Genomic DNA, 14,924 nt, shown 5'->3' with positions numbered 1-14,924 from the left:
GGCAAGCACTCTTAGTATCTCTTTTATTTAATATGCACTACATGCACATGATGCAGGTGGGGAAAAAGTTTATGGATCCATGCATTACAGACAAGACAGACTGGTACTTTTGCCCAACGTGCACTGAGTCAATTAGGACATTGCTCAAAGTTCCTTAGACTTAATGGTTTCCAGGAGAATAAGTTTAGATGCAGAGCTGTGTACATATACCAAAGGATCCTCTTCATTTAGTTTCCTGAGCTGTTTTTGCATTTCTCTTTTGCCTTTTCTACAAGCGGTATTAATTGCTGGTGTTCTGCTAAAGTCTTTAACAATTCCATAATGAATGGCAGATAATTGTGTTTCCTTCTGATATTTTCAATCTTGTATCTTTTCAATTTTTGTACTTCTTCTTCAATAAGCATCTGTTTTTTGGCAACTTCTGACTAAATAGCACTTAACATATTATTACCCTGATCTGTATCCGTAGGTTCTTCCTCTGCAAGTCGTCTTTGTAACTCTGCTATCTTCTGTTCATATATCATTTTTCTGTCAGACACAATGGCCATTAAGTTAAATTGAATTTCACCTTCACTGTACTTTTGTATCCTTTTTTCTATGACTGGCCTTACTGCACTAATCCAGTCATCTTGATTGCATGCACCTAAATCAATCAGTCCTTCTCTTAATCCATCCAATTCATATAGCCTTCCATTAACAGGAACATAGCTGACAAAGTGAAAAGCATCTTCTTCTTTGGCCGATGTCTTTGCAAAGAATTCAAACATTTGTTGTCTGGCAAAACTGTTGTGCACTTGTTGAATCACATCTGAATTGCTCAATGCCAAACCTTTCATAGCTGCATCAAAACTTTGTGAAAATTCTTTAAACTCTGACAGTGTCTCTCCTAAATGGACATCTTGATGGGTACAGTTCAACAGCGCACTGACAATGGCTTGAGTAGCACAAGCATTATTAATTACCTGCTTGGCAAAAACTATTGTGTCAAGTCTGGAATCCTGAACCACAGAGCCTGCTGGTTCTTCTCCTGGTTGCCACTTGAAAAGAAAAGTTAACCCATGAACCGGCTTTAATTTTTCAAAATTCTCAGGCTCTAAACTCCATATTTCTTCTACTTGGGCACCTCGGCAACCGAATCCTTTAATGAGCTCGGTGAAGACCCCGGGGTCGCTTTCCATGAGGCACCACTCCCAGGCATTGCCCCTCATGGCCCCAGACACACACCACCCTGCTCCACTCTGGCACTCGGCCGCCCCCCGTAACCAGCTGCCTCCGGCCACAGTTCTGGAAATTTGCACCTTTACATAGTCTCTCTTGGTTCTTATTTTTCACCCTTGCCCAGCCCTCTCTTCAACCCCTCCATTCCACCCTATTTACAAAGATTTTGTTCCTATTTTTCCATTTTCTCATATTAATCCCATTCCCTTCTATCCTTTCCCCTAGCCCTCCCACTTCCTTCCCCTTTGCCCCTTTTCTTCCTATTTCACATGACCTATTATACATTTAGTCCTTATTTACACTTTCAGTTTCTCACACCAGAGAAACTATTTGGTATTTATACATGCGTGTCCTATTTATTTCACTTAAGAGTATCGCCTCAATGTGCATCCACTTAGCTATAAATGTCTCTAATTTCTCAATTTTATGGCTGAGTAGTACTCCATTTTATTTAAAAACCACATTTTCTTTATCCAGTCTCCAGTTGATGGGCATTTGGGCTGTTTCCAAGTTTTAGCTATCACAAACTGTGCTGCTATGAACATGGGTGCACATATATCACTGTGGTATGATTCTTTTAATTCTCTGGGGAAGATCCCCAGCAGTGGAATAGCAGGGTCAAATGGGACTTCCAGTGCTAGTTCTTTGAGGTATCTCCATACTGATTTCCACAGTGCTTGCACCAGTCTACACTCCCACCAGCACTGGAGCAGGGTTCCTCTTTCCCCACAGCCCCACCAGCATTTGTTATTGGTTGATTTCATGATAGCAGCCATTCTTTCTGGAGTGAAGTGGAATCTCAGCATTGTTTTCATTTGCATCTCTCGAATGACCAGTGATGTTGAACATTTTTTCATGTATTTACTTGCTATTTCTACTTCCTTGTCTGAGAAATGTCTGTTCATTTCAGATGCCCATTTTCGGATTGGGTCTTTAAATTTGGGAGGTCTGATCTTTTTAAGGTCTTTATAGATTCGAGATAGTAGACCTTTGTCTGAGGAAGAGCAGGTGAAGATTTTTTCCCACATTGTGGGTTTTCTCTTCACACTGCTGGTGGTTTCTCTTGCTGTGCAGAAGCCTTTTAATAAGAAGAGACCCCATTTGTTGATTGTTTGTGCTAGTTCACGGGCAACTCAGGTTTTGCTCATAAAATCTTTTCCTACACCCATGTCTTCAAGGGTTCTACCTAACCTCTGTTCCAACTGGTTCAGAGTTTCTATTTTAATATTTAGATCTTTAATCCATTTTGATTTTAGTTTAGTGCATGATGAGAGATACAGGTCTAGTTTTAATCTTTGGCAAGTTGAAGCCCAATTTTTCCAGCACCATTTGTTAAAAAGGCTATCTTTCCTCCGGTGAGGGTGTTTGGCTCCTTTATCAAAGATGAGGTGGCTGAGCATGTCTGACTTGTTTCTGCACCTTCTAATCTGTTCCACTGGTCCTCAGGTGTGTTTCTTTGCCAGTACCATGCTGTTTTTATCACAGTAGCTTTGTAGTAGAGTTGCAGGTTGGGGATTGTGATACCCCCTACCATGTCTCTGTTACCTAGAATTGCTTTTGCTATTCTGGGTCCCTTCTTGTTCCAAACGAATTTTTGGATTGTTTTCTCAAGGTCTATGAAGTATGCTGCTGGGATCTCAATTGGAATTGCATTAAATCTATAGAGCAGTTTGGAAGTATGGCCATTTTCACTATATTAATCCTTCCTACCCAGGAACAGGGGATGTCTGTCCATTTTCTGATATCATCTTCAATCTCTCTTTTCAGAGTGCCATAGTTTTCAGAGAAGAGGTCTTTGATTTCTTTCTCTAGGTTGATTCCTAGGTATTTCAGATTTTTGGATGCTATTGTGAAAGGAATTATTTGCCCTATTTCTCTCTCAGTGAGTCTGTCATTTGTGTAGAGGAAAGCGATTGATTTTTGTGTGTTGACCTTGTAACAAGCTACTTGACTGAATTTGGTTATTAAGTCTAGAAGACTTTTGGTGGAGTTCTTGGGGTCTTCTATATACAGTATCATGTCATCTGCAAATAATGACAATTTGACTTCTTCATTACCTATCTTTATTCCTTTTATTTCTTTCTCTTGTCTAATTGCTGTGGCTAATGTTTCCAGAACTATATTGAACAAGAGTGGTGATAGTGGACATCCTTGTCTTGTTCTTGATTTTAGTGGGAAGGATTTGTTTTTGACCATTTAGCATGATATTGGCTGTTCGTTTTTCATAGATGGCTTCTATCAGTTTGAGGTAGAGACCATCTGTTCCAATTTTTTGTAGGGTTTTCATCATAAATGCATGTTGGATTCTGTCAAATGCTTTTTCTGCGTCTATGGAAATAATCATATGGTTTTTGTCCTTGGCTCTTGATATAGTGTATTACATTGATTGATTTGCATACATTGAACCATCCCTGCATCCTGGGATGAATCCCATTTGATCAGGGTGTATGATCTTCTTGAAGATCTTCTGCATTCTGTTTGCCAGTAACTTATTAAGGATTTTTGCATCTATGTTCATTAGTGAGATTGGCCTATAGTTCTCCTATTCGGTTGGGTCTTTTTCTGCTTTGGAGATCAAGGTTTTGCTTGCTTCCAGGAATGAATTCAAGAGTATTGCTTCCCTTTCAATTTCATTGAAGAGTTTCAACAGTAGTGGCAGCAGTTCCTCTCTAAATGTCTTGTAGGATTCAACAGTGAAGACATCAGGGCCCGGGCTTCTCTTAGTTGATAAGTTTTTAATTACATTTTCAATTTCATTGGTTGATACTGGGTCGTTCAGAATTTTTAGGTCTTCTTCATTCAACTTTGGTAATTCATATGTATCTAGGAATCTGTCCATTTCTTCTGTGTTGTCCATCTTATTGGCGTATAGGTTCTGGAAGTAGGTATTGATGATCCTCTGGATTTCTGCTGGGTCTGTTGTAATTTCACCCTTTCATTCCTAATTGCATGGATTTGGGCCTTTTCTTTCCTTTTTCTGACAAGGTTGGATAAGGGTTTGTCAATTTTGTTGATTCTTTCAAAGAACCAACTCTTGGCTTCATTGATTTTTTTGTATCATTCTCTTAGTCTCCACTGCATTGATTTCTCCTCTGATCTTTATAATTTCCTCCCTTGTATGAGCTTTGAGTTTGTCCTGCTCTTCTTTTTCTAGAAGCTTGAGGTTTAGCATCAGGTTGTTTAATTGAGCACATTCTGTTTTCCTAATATGCATATTCACTGCTATGAATTTCCCTCCTAAGACTGCTTTCATTGTGTCCCATAGATTCTGATATGTTGTATTGTCATTGTCATTTAATTGAAGGAACTGTCTGATTTCTTCTTTAATTTCCTCTGTGACCCATTGGTTATTCAGAAGTGTGTTGTTCAATTTCCACGTGTTTATGAAGTGTTTCCTGTTTCTTTTGCTATGGATCTCCAATTTCATTACACTATGGTCTGATAATATACAGGAGATAACTTCAATTCCTTTGCACTTACTTATACATGTTCTATGTGTGAGTATGTGGTCTATTTTTGGAGAATGACCCATGTGCAGCTGAGAAGAATGTGCATGCTGATTGTGTGGGGTAGAAGACTCTGTAAACATCTGTTAAGTTCATTTATTCAAGATTTCGATTGCGTTCTAGTATTTGATTACTTATTTTTTGTCTAGTTGATCTATCAATTTTTGACAGTGGGGCATTGAGGTCCCCCACTACAATTGTATTAGTGCATATATGACTTTTCATGTCCATTAGTATTTGTTTTATATAGTTGGGTGCACTAGTGTTTGGTGCCTAGATATTTATGATTGTCGTCTCTTCCTCTTGGATTCTTCCCTTTACAAGGATGTAGTGTCCTTCTTCATCTTTCTTAATCAGTGTTGATTTGAAATCTACTTGATCTGCAAAGAGGATAGCTACTCCTGCTTTTTTGGGGGTTCCTGTCTCATGGAGTAGTGTTTTCCACCCTTTAACTTTCAGTCTATGAGTTTCCTTTTGAATGAAGTGTGTTTCTTGTATGCAGCATATTGTTGGATTTTGCTTCTTGACCCATTCTGCCAGTCTATTTCTTTTGATTGGTGAATTGAGACCATTAACATTGATGGTTATAACTGAAATGTATTGACTTGTCATTGCCATGACTTTTTCTTTTTGTTGCGTTCTCCCCCTTTCCATTTAATTTCTTGTCATGCCAGATGGGTTCATTCTGCTTTGCTTCCTGGGGTTGTGATCCTCAATGTCTGTTCCTAGGATATTGTGTAAAATCCTTTGGAGTGCTGGTTTGGCATTCACAAAGTTCCTAAGGTGCTCTTTGTCATGAAAGTATCTTATTTCTCCATCCATTTTGAAAGATAGTTTTGCAGGGTACATCAATCTGGGTTGGAGGCTGTTTTCTTTTAGGGTTTGGAATATGTCACTCCAAGCTCTTCTTGCCTTGAGGGCTTGCATTGAGAAGTCTACTGTGATTCTGATGGGCTTTCCTTTGTATGTGATTTGTTTCTTTTCTCTCACTGCTTGTAGAACTTTGTTCTTCTGTTGAATTTCTGGAATCTTAAAAATTATATGCCTATGTGTAGATTTTTTTTTTTGATCAAGGCTATTTGGAGAGTCCTATATGCCTCACTTATCTGTATGTCAAGCTCTTTTCCCCTGCTTGGGAAGTTTTCTACCATTATTTTTGTGAAGAGTTTTTTTATGTCATCTGCACTCTCTCCTGTTTCTTCATTGGCTCCAATCAGTCTTATGTTATTCTTCTTTGCATCATCTAGCAGCTGCTGGATTGATTTCTCATGTTCCCTTATAATTTTGAAGCAATTTTTCTTTTCCTGGTCACTAATTGCAATCTTATCTTCTATATCTGAAATTCTGTCCTCACATTGGCTCGTTCTGCTGTGTAGACTTTCAATGGAGTTTTTCATGTCCTGGAAATCTATTTGCATCTGTGTTATGGATTCCATTTGTTTCTTATGTTGGGATTCCATCATGTTCCTGAGCTCCTCTCTGGATCTATTAATCATGTCTTGCTCTAGGGCACAATTTCTCCTGTTATTTGAGAAATTATTTCTGATTTCATTTTTTCCAGATCCCCTTTTGTTGCCAGTTCAGTGGGTCCAGGTGGTTGAGTATCAGAGTGATCCACCTCACTTCCCTTTGGGGTTTCTGTAGGTGATCTGGGAGTCTGGTTTTGAGACTTATTTATGTGTTTCCTCATTTTTACTGGGGTGGGGGCTGTTGGTGCCTGCAGGGATTACCTCCTCTGAGCTGGGAGAGGTGGGACAGGGGCCAGGAGCAGCAGTAGGGATGGTGGCCCAAAAGCCCTTTCCTGTGGGCTGGGAACAGTGGGAGGGATGGTGGCCAGAAAGCCCCTTCCTCTGGTCCAGGAGCAGTGGGATGGCAGCTCAGAAGCCCCTACCTCTGGGCCGGGAACAGCGGGACTCAGTACCATGGTCTGGTTGTCCAGTGTCCTCTGTGTCTTTGTAGTGTGGAAGCAGGTGGCGGTACAGAGAAGCGGGAGTGGGGGTCCAGTGGATTGTTGCCAGGGTGCGGGCTGATTCCGGGAGACAGGTCTTTTGCAAAAGGAAGGGGACAAAGAGTTGGGGAGATGGGAAGGGAGGAGAGAGTAAGGGGATGAAAAAGAATTAAGATGTTTTATGTATATGTACCAACTGCCCATGATTAATGTAATCCCTATGCACTGCAAACATGTACTAATAAAATAAATTTTAAAATATTAGTTCAGGTCAAACATCCATTTACTCCCCACATATCACCCAGTTTGACAGGCACACTGAGCCCAGGAGCCAGAATCCAAGGTATTGCTTTCGATATCATCATCATCATCATCATCATCATCATCATCATTTCAATTCTATAGGTGTGGAAATGGAGGCAGAGATGTAAGTGAATGATTTAAGATCAGATCAAGACAAAGAAACAAAGGTGGTACTTAAGCCTAGGTTGTTTAGTAGCAAATCCCTGCTATTTCTCTATGTCACCCAATTCTTTCCTTCCTCTAAGGCATCCGATCTCTCTAAAAGGGCTGACAAGGCTACACTCATAGCACCCAAATCAATGGAGGATTTTTCTCCCCTGTCTGTAAACTCCATTTGTCACCCACCATGGTTTATTGAGGAAGTCTCAAGACTCTTAAGGAAAATATCAGACTAATCCAAAGCAGGACAAGGCAAAGAGATTTATGATCCAACAGGGTTTCCTCAAGGACCTCTCCACATATGTGATCAGTATTGCTTTTTCTAGAATCCACAACATTTTCATATTCATTGCTCTAATAAGTTGGAAGAATAGTACTCTCTCATTTTACCTTCTTTATTATATTAACTTAAAATACTTTTTGTTTTTAATTACATTTTTGTTCATATTAATTTTAAGGAAAAATTATTTAAAATGTTCCATAATTTTTTCTTGTTGACCTCATGATACTAAAAACATCTTAGCTATATTGGTGTTCTTCAGGAATGTAATCATATAGGTAAACCATAAACTCAAGTTAGTTAAATAATCTATCCAGTATCTGCCATAACTTTATGTACAGATTTGCGATTTTACTTCACCTTAAGCCTCTTTGCTGCTCAGAAGTTTTAAGAAGTAGCAATAGTCATAAAAATAATAATAAATGTTTGGATGAATTGGCAGGGGATAAAGGTTCTAATTGAAGATTACAAATAATTGTGAAAAAATAAAATACATAAATAGTAGATGGAAAAATCAGTACTGAGATCATATAATAGCTCAGTCATTGATGAATAGTTCTGCCAACTTTATCAATCACTTATTATGGACCAGGTGTTGTATTTGGCAGTTATTACAGGTTTTTGTTTTCTCATTCAACAATTATTCATAAAGCACCTTGAAGAAGATAACCTGCAAAATTTTCAGATATACAGACACACATACACCAGGCATCCTTTTCAGATAGCACTAGTTCATCCTATTACTTGAGTGTACCACACATATTACTTTATATTCCATTCTAAGCATGTTTGACTCCAATTTGCTAAGAATTTTGCACTTTCCCCAAAACCAAACCAATTTCTTCCTAACAAGGAATTCTTGAAATATTTAAACATATGGCGAGCACTGTGTGTTTCATTCATCCCTCCTTTCTTTTAGAAATACCACTCCACTCTTATCTGATTCTTCCTACAGAAGCTACCATATTGTCATATGACCCAGCTGAATCTCCAACTCAGCCAGAGTTGATCAGAACTTGGGATAAAGGCACCTTGAGCCAAGGTGGGTTAAAAACCCCCTTCCCTAAAACATCTGGATACAGAATCTGAGGGACCATCTAAATAAGCTCTCCTCAGAAACTGAAGTTGTAAGGTATAAATCTTGAGTCTTTTGGGGCACAGAGTGGTGCTTAGATATAGGAAGAACCATAGATTAGTTAGTGAGAAAATAAGCTGGTAACATCAGGGTTGAGGAATTCTGTGCTTTGGAACCCAGCTGAACCCCTGCTTTATTTTATTCCTGATTATTTTACCTGTCTATAGATGCATCCCACTTTGTGCTTAAGGTAGTTCAAGATAGGTTATTGCATCACTACAATAAAATACCCAAGGCAACTAACTTATAAAGAGAAAACACTTATTTAATTCACATTTTTGGATGTTCAATATCCAAATGACATAGCACCGGTTTTTTGAGGGCCAACTGCTGGCTGCATCCCCTCATGGCACCAGTGACACTGGTGTAAGCATGTGTCAGGAACAAGCAAGCGATGGCATCTAAAATCAAAGTGTATTGATAGGAAAGTCAGGTCCCACAATCCCCTTCAGGGGCACCTCCCCCGTGACCTAGGGACCACCCACAAGGCCCCCACCTCATAAAGCTTCCATCCTTTCCAAAAGCACCACCCTGCAGATCAAGACTTTAAACATGGGCCTTTGAGGGACACTCAAGCAAATAAATATCCAAGCTGTAACACTTACCCCAAAATCCATAATTAGTAAATTTTTCCTTATGCACAAAACCCAAGAAATAGAATTTAAGGTTTATCTATATTATGAACCTAATTATACAGGTAATAAGTAAAGTATTATTATTTCACTAACTGGGTACCTCCTATGCCCCATGGTTTAATAAGTATTTTATGTGATCTGTAACCCTTACAACAGTCATCCAAAGTACATATTCGTATCTCCAGTTTACAGGTGAGGAATTCAAAGCCCCAAGAAGTTTAGTCATTATTCATAAGTTATGAAGGCAGTTGATAGGAATAAGAAGCCTCAAGAGTTTCTATGGATTATATTAAATAATATTGTCTTTGGAATATTTTCTCTGTTGGATTATATTAATTAATGCAAATCTATGATGAGGCTGCAAAGGCCAAGTGAACTAATTCATAAGAGCCCTTGGAGTTCACCCTAAAAATGGAGTAGTGACTTAAAAGAAGAAGTGAAACAAATGGTAGGCAAATCACATTTTCAAAATCATTAACACCACATAAAGCTATAACTTTATATACATAAATTTCAAAACAAAACAAGCTCCTTCTGAATACAATGTTATGGTGAAATGATATCTGTGTACAGTACTTATAACTGTAGAAACTGCTAAAAGCTTTTTTGGAGAACAATTTGGAAAATCCTTTTAGTAGCTATTAGATGTTCACATCTTTGACCTTAGTTATTTTACTTTTGGAAAAATAACTTCAAAAAAAATCCAAAACTATATCCACCAAGATGTTTATTAAAGCTATATTTATAATAAGAGAAATTGGACACATTTGAAGCGTGCAAAACTTGCAATCTGTTAAAGCATGAATTTGCAACAAATGATGAAATGCCTACCATGTGCTGGACACTGTGCTAGACATAGAGGTTTACAAAGGTGAATAAATGAGGCCAACCCACAGTCTAGCCTTATGTGAATCCTGGGTTTACATAAACAAAGAGAAAAACAGAACATAGAAAACAAATTTTATATTTTCATTTGTAACGCCTTTTAGTCTTCAAACAATATGGAGCCATTTATAGCAGCATAAAAATAAGCAAATGCAAGAGAAGGGGAGATACACACTTTGATAGAAAATCTAATTCAGAGAGAAGAGAGCAAATAAACAGGATCCTGTTTGCTAAGACTTCAAATTTGCTTCTGAGATTCCAGGCAAGTAAAGGAAAAGGGAAGAAATCTTAGTGACTGACTTATCTTCTTAATGAAGAAATAACATAGAGTTCTTCAGGAGAAAGAAGTTATTTCTTGTGCTTAGTTCTAAAAAATATGTCTTTAAAAATGGTCAATACACAGTATTGACTTTAGGGGTTAGGTGTTTTAGAAGATTTTCAGAAATAAAATGTTTCAGGCATATGAAAGAGAATATAAAATAATTTAATGAATATATGTGTATTCAAACTTTGCCAAAAAGAAAATATTATAATTAAAGCCCTTCTGTACTTCTCCAAAATCCCATTTCCTAATATTTCTACCAAGACCTTGGTGTCTCGTGTTTTAATTCAGGGCAATTCACATCTGTGAAGCTATTGAACTATATTGCATTATTTTCATATTTCCATAAATGAGAGGTGTGGGAACCTCTAGCTCATTCACTTTTTACTGTTGAATAATATTTTATACAATGAGTATAACACATATTATCTATTCTCCTATCAATGAACGTTTAGATTGTTTGTTTTCATTATTTTCTTATTCAAAAATAGAGTGAACTTTCTTGCGCATGTCTTTTCAAGGAATCTCCTCTAGCCCATTGTCCAAATAAAATAGTTGGCTAGAGAATGTATGGACATTCATATTTATACAATATTTCTACACAGCTCTCCAAACTGTTCCTATCAATTTGCTTGGAGGATAATTAAATTTGAAGGTATTCTGTGCTAGCACCAAAGACCTACTGATCACCATTTCCTCCCTGCTCCTACAAGTTCCTACAGAAAGAACTATAGAGATGGGGGAAAAAAGAAGAATCAAGGTATATCATGTATAGGTACAAATTCCCTAAGATGAATGTGATCGTTGTGTATATCAAAAATGTACCAATAAACTTATTTAAGAAAAAGAACAATAATACAACTTTAAAAAAATCATCAGGGCCAGCATCTGATGACACCTGAGGCAAAGATGTGAAAATAGAACTGGAGTAAACCTACTACCTCCTGGTCTCAATCTTCTATTCCCTCACACTCATGTGCAGAGAGACGTGGTTTGCCAGATACACTTTGTGCTCTCATGGTCCGGGAAGAGAAGTCCGAGCCTGAAGGGCAAAACCTCTCAACTGCACCCACATAGAAGACTGAAAAGTAAGAGATGGGCGGAGGATTTAGTTCAGTGGTTTCGCTGCCAGCAGCGCAAGCGCAAGGACCCAAGTTCGAGCCCTGGTACCAAAAAAAAAAAAAAGAAAAGTAAGAGAGACCCTGAAGAATGCATGAAAGACAGTCATTTCTGGAAAATGTGGCCCAGAGGATGATCATAAAAAGTTGCCCCTTCCTGAAAGGAGCACTAACATGGGGTGCTAAGAACAACACCGGAAAATTAGGAAAGGCAGAGCCCTGACACGATTGTGGATGCATTTGATTTTCTACTATAACCAACATGTTAAAAAGCTTTCTTTAACGCATAGTTATTGCTGACAATTTCATGTCCTCTTCCCTCATGAAATTATGAAAAATCTTCATGATGGAAGAAATTGATTGAGAAGTAGAGGTAAATGCCATAAACAGAGAATCAAGTTTCTGCTCTGGAGCCTTCCTTTTTAAAGTTATAATAAAATGTGGAATTAGAGATGGGGGAGGGGAGGATAAAAAAGGATTAAAAAAAGGGTACTATGTGCATGCATGAACTCCCCACAAGGAATGTAATCATTATGTACGGCAAACATGTTCTAATACAAAAATAAAAATTGAAAAAAGTGTAGTGTAAGTATGTTATCCTGGAAAATCTTAAAGATCATTTAGTTAAATTTTATAAACTAAATGATTTGACTAATTTTAGAATTATTGGTTTATACTCCCTATCCTTTGATAATTGCCAATTTCAAACCACTTCTCCTTGTTCATTATTAGTTCACCCTATCTGCAATGTCATTTCTATTGTAATAAGAACTTTTAAAGATTTTCAGTCCATTGCATATAACCATAAAGAAAGAATATTTGTATAAAAGCATTTTACTTTGCTTCCTTTCCATTTGTGACCACCAAAGATGATCTAACAATTTCTGTTCTATCTCTCTTTCTTAAGACAGTAGTTAGAAAGGAGATATGATCATTGCCAAAAACACCATTACAGTAATAGCCTTTAAACAGTTTTTACGAATTATATGTCTTATTCCTCACATCTTCCAACTCTAGTTGCAGATACAATCAATAGATAGCAAAGCATTTGTAGTGGTCTGAGGCTGCGAAGCTTATGGAGGATGAGGCTTAATAGTATGATCGCTCTCAAGGTCTCTCAAGAAGCAGGAAAAAACCTAGCCAAGTATTACTTTTTGTTGAGAAACTAAAAATTTTCTTTAAAAAGGTATTCTGTCAGCCCCCTCCTTTTGGAAAGGAAACATTTTATTTTGTGTTCATGTCTCCCATTTCTTTATTTCAAAAAGATATGACTCCTGGGAGACTGATACTCCCATCTGAATTTTGCTATGTGATCCTAGAGAGAGTTTCTTTGTGAATTCATAACCATTTACCTTCATTCTCTGTGGTACTGGAGAAAATAAACAACTATTATTAAATTATATTGGAAGTTTTATTCATTGTAGCACAAATACAATCAATCATTACCTCCTCTGAGCTGGGTGAGGTGGGACAGGGGCCAGGAGCAGTGGCAGGGATGGTGACCCAAAAGCCCTTTCCTGTGGGCTGGGAGCAACGGGAGGGATGGTGGCCGGGAAGCCCCTTCCTCTGGACCAGGAGCAGTGGGACTCAGTACCTTGGTCTGGTGGTCTGGTGTCCTCTGCGCCTTGGTAATGTGGAATCAGGTGGCTGCCTGTCTGCAGTGGGGTGATTCGGTGTCCTCCGCGTGACCCAGGACCTCGGTAGGGCGTGCACAGACCTGCCTGTCTGCAGCGGGCTGATTCGGCGTGTGTTCCGGGCGACTGGGGACCTCACCAGGGTGTGGGCAGACCTGCCTGTCTGCAGCGGGGTGATTCGGCGTCTTCTGCGTGACTCAGGACCGCTTTAATTTTGTTTTTTAGATGTTTTTCTACATTATCACTAAATTTACCAGAAATTCTTGAGGGTTAGGGATACCTTTTATTTATTTATTTATTTATTTATTTATTTATTTATTTATTTTTGTGGTAGCAGAGATCAAACTCAAGACCTTGTGCTTGCAAGGCAGGCATGGTGTTACTGAGCTAAATCCCTGGCCCCCTTTACTATCTTTTGTGTGTTTCATTCAATTCCTCTATTTTCCATACCAAAGTTCTTAATTTCCAGGCAATATTTTTAATGCTAATGTTAGTATTTTTTTGCCCTACCAAATAATGAACACTTAGATGACTTTGGACAGAAAAACATTATAAATTACAATAATAAAAAGTTAACATAATAGCTCATAGTCATCAAAATCATGTATTGACAAATAGTAGTAGGTAATTCTGAGAAAGAATATTGTATATTTCTATTTACCAGCTAAAGTGGTAACATTTTCTTACAATAGAAACACCATTCACAATTCATCCAAACAGCCAGTTATAAAATTTGGATACTTTTTAATACAGAAGGCAAAACATCAGCCTTATTAATAATTATGAATTGTTCAATTCCAAATGCTTATAAAATATGGCTTCATTTGTATTCTTTACAATTCATTTGAGTTTTGTAATATGAGGTCTTGATTATCCTAACTGCCTACTTTTCTCAACAGTGTTGGACACCTCCTTATATCTTGTATTTTCTTCCCCTCATGATATGCTTCCTTCAGCATACTTCCAGCATATACTACAATGTGTTGTGCATGTGACTAAACAGAGTTTTCTCAGAAACTGCTCAATCTGTTGAAGATGATTATCTGTTGAAGCTCTACAAATACTCACTTACTCTAAGCAAATAATAATTTATGTCACTGTAAAATAAAGTATCCTTGTTTCATTAACATGCTTGCAAAAATAAAAGGAAAATAATGGATCAATGTCAATTCATACACACTTCAATTTGTATAAATCTAGTACTAGATTTCTAAATGCTACCCAACATAAAGTCCCCAAAGTTCTTTCTTTGTTTTGGGTATGAAAATCAAGTTCATAAAAATCAGAGAGTTTTTCCTATAATGACCTTAAACTGATTTTCGTTCCCCTGAGACATAGCCAGTAAGGCATTAATTTTTGTGAATGCTTCATCTCAAATTAAAAAATTTCCCCAAAGACTTTAATAGATTTCCAAAGAGAAATGAAAGAGACAACAAAATTATATATAGTAAAATGGAATGATGACTTTTTAATTTGCATATGTGGTTCTCAAAAGATAATGAAATCATTTACCAATGATTTGTAGATGGAACTTCAAAATGCTAATGAAAAGTAAAAGAGAATATTTATGTCTTTTAAACTCTACCCTAATGAGTATTTCAAAGTAATATTTCATTTTCATAGCAGAATATTTTGCCTAATAAAAGAGTTGCAAATAAGATTATAAAAATATTTAGGTACCAAATTATGACCTTGATGTTTTGCTCTGAGACCAACTGTAAAGGTCACATTGTTAAATATTCTTTTCATCTGTTTGTGTTAACTAATTGGCATAAGTGGAA

At 37.4% G+C, this 14,924-nt stretch overlaps 1 pseudogene; it reads right to left on the bottom strand.

Annotated features, from left to right (window-relative positions):
• Positions 1-208: 208 nt before the first annotated feature.
• Positions 209-1,425, bottom strand: LOC101721180 (ubiquitin carboxyl-terminal hydrolase isozyme L5 pseudogene; annotated as a pseudogene).
• Positions 1,426-14,924: the final 13,499 nt, after the last annotated feature.

Source organism: Heterocephalus glaber, unplaced genomic scaffold, assembly GCF_053883595.1.
Source record: "Heterocephalus glaber isolate CG9 unplaced genomic scaffold, H.glaber_assembly_v1.0 deba00001497, whole genome shotgun sequence".
In the NCBI taxonomy this organism is placed as follows: domain Eukaryota; kingdom Metazoa; phylum Chordata; class Mammalia; order Rodentia; family Bathyergidae; genus Heterocephalus; species Heterocephalus glaber.
This window is presented reverse-complemented; position numbering and strand designations above follow the sequence as displayed.